At 31.8% G+C, this 2,814-nt stretch overlaps 1 non-coding gene across 1 annotated transcript; it reads left to right on the top strand.

Moving 5' to 3' along the window:
* The first annotated feature begins 595 nt into the window (after nt 1-595).
* On the top strand, nt 596-667 carry TRNAP-UGG (transfer RNA proline (anticodon UGG)). Its single transcript has one exon. It is a non-coding gene; the product is annotated as a tRNA-Pro (tRNA).
* Nucleotides 668-2,814: the final 2,147 nt, after the last annotated feature.

The following is a 2,814-nucleotide window of genomic DNA, read 5'->3' as shown; positions in this document are numbered from 1 at the left end:
CGCTCTACCATCTGAGCTACATTCCCACAATACTTGCACCACAAAACCCTAGTAATATCGCTACTCAACATGTCATGACTAAGGAAAAATTGAAAAGAAATTACATATTTAATAATAAATTATTTTGGAGAAGAAGGGTATCGATCCACATACCTCTCACATGCAAAGCAAACACTCTACCATCAAAGCTACATCCCAACAATTCTCATGTCACAAAATCCTAAATGTCTCGTCATCAATAATAGGTCCAAAATGGTAGAAAATTAGGTATAATTTATGAATCACTTCGACATAGAATGCATTGATATTATTATTTGGATTATCATTCACATTCACAATTTCATGGGAATGTATGTATTTAACGTGTGTCATTTTATTGTACTTATTTACTTCATTTTGGTGAGTATGCCTATCCAAATCTGAAGCAGGTCTTGTAGAGAGCTCTTTGTTCTTATTATGTTATTAAGACACATTCTACATCCAAGGCTTCAGTTCAACCGCATCGAGGACTTCATGTGTTTCATGCAATATGACAAAATACGACCTTAATACCTAGGCCCAAGGATTCATACATACATTTTAAGTGGCATAATAAGGGCATTTGGTCTAGTGGTATGATTCTCGCTTTGGGTGCGAGAGGTCTCGAGTTCGATTCTCGGAATGCCCCTTCAAGAGTAGCAACCTAAAGTCTTTCTTTACATCCCAATGCTTTATACTTGCCATCTTATGTAATAAAGAAAAAAAAAACAAAAATTAAGGCGAACATGTTTAAGTTTTGATATCTCTTTTCTAATTCCTTTATGTCGACTTTGTTGCCCAACAATTGATGTAGAGAAGTTAAGAGGTATGTTTGAAAAGTAAATAATAGGAACAACAAGTTTATATAAATATAAATAAATATGAAGTTCTTTGATAAGAAAAGATTTAGATATAGGGGCATTTGAGGTTGCACCGTAAGTGAGGGTCGTACCACTAAACCAAATGCCTTTTCTTAAATACCCAATATTTTTTTTGCTTCTACTCAAATATATTTTTCTCTATGTGGTTGGACGGCTATAAAATGAAAAGTTGATGGTCTAATATTTTACTTGTAAGTAAGGCATTTTATATTGAATTGTTATAATATACGAGGATTATCAAATAAACCAACAGCCCAACAAAGGAAACAAACTAATCAATTTGGGTTGGATTGATTCGGTTTAGTTTATCAGTTTGTTTGATTTAATTCTTCTATTTTGCCTCTATGACAACAAAATAAAGTTGTATTGAATGGACCTTAGTTTCATTTATGACAAACTCATACGAAACATACTGGCATTAGTAGTACTAAGAGTTGGAATCTATAAGCATTTCATGAACTTAAGTGCAAACCATGCTTCTTTAAAGATGAGATGAACTTTAGTTAAGTAATGGGAACTTTAAATTACTTCATGTGGAGCTTCAATTACTCTATGCTAGTTACAATCTTTAGGATTGACTAATTGGACACAAGTTCATGGATTTAGGGAAATTTTTGTGCAATTATCAACTACAACTTATGTTTCCAAATTTTTAGGTCATAATTTAGGTAGTTGGTGTTATGAGTCGTAAACTTGTTTTTTACATAATATGGTAGTTGAACTGTCATTCCGATGAGATGGACAAAGAAATTGTCTTTGAAATGACTAATAGACCTAGGTTCATCGTTGTTGTCTTCTAACTGTGATTTTGCAAAAAGCTTAACTAATATAAACTATTATCCGACAAGATCTTTAAGTTAAATCAAGAATATACCCTACACATCATTCAAGATGGCAATAAAATGGAGTTAAATTGAACCCACTTTAGTTTCGTGTTTGGTGTGTTCAAGATAAAGCATAATTGTATTTATGATATTGAGCTTGGGGTCTATAAGAATTTAATGATCATAAGAGAAATTCCAGTTTTATTAGAGGAGACCAAATTTATTTAAGGTACTAGGAATTCGACATGGCTTAAGAGTTGCGTGGGTGCTCATTTTATCCATGTTCTCCACTTCCTCCCATTTCCTCCTCTTCCTCCATCACATTCTTTATTTCTCTTCCCATTTCTCAATCTCCAACTTTCTTCATCCCTAACCAATGCCGATTTGAATAAAGAAGGAGAAAAAGAAAGAGAGTGAAGGAAGTCGGAGAGTTATTACGGATAAATGGAGAAAAAAATTTCTTTAAAATAATAAACAGACCCAAGCTCATCGTTGTTGTTGTCGTTTACTTGTGATTTTGCAAAAAGCTTAACTAATATGAAATATCAAGGTAAATCAAGAATATATCCTACACATCATTCAAGATGACAATAAAATGAAGTTCAATTAAAACGCACTTTTAGTTTCCTGTTTGAAAGGTTCAAGATGAAGCATAATTGTATTAATGATATTAAAGAGATTCATGTTTTATTAGAAGAGATCAACTTCATTTAAGGTACTAGGAGTTTAAACTACTTCCATTAATTTCAATCACTCTACCAAGATTACAAATTTAGGGTTGGCTAATTGGACATCAATTCTCTACCTTTAAGTTATAATTTAGGTAGTAACCATTATAATATTAATGAGCATAAGAGTTACAATTCTTTCATGGACTATATGTGTTATAGTTAAAAGCATATATATATATATATATATATATATATATATATATATATATATATATATATATATATTATATTATGTATGTTGAGGTCTGGATAAAGCACAAAGTATCAAGGAACACCATTGTCAACTCTAGAACCACCCACAACTAATGATCGAGACCAATGCAAAATATTTTAGCATCCTTTGGCATCGAGATACAAGAA

Source organism: Cucurbita pepo, chromosome 3 (assembly GCF_057944985.1).
Source record: "Cucurbita pepo subsp. pepo isolate OVF chromosome 3, ASM5794498v1, whole genome shotgun sequence".
NCBI lineage: Eukaryota > Viridiplantae > Streptophyta > Magnoliopsida > Cucurbitales > Cucurbitaceae > Cucurbita > Cucurbita pepo.
This window is presented reverse-complemented; position numbering and strand designations above follow the sequence as displayed.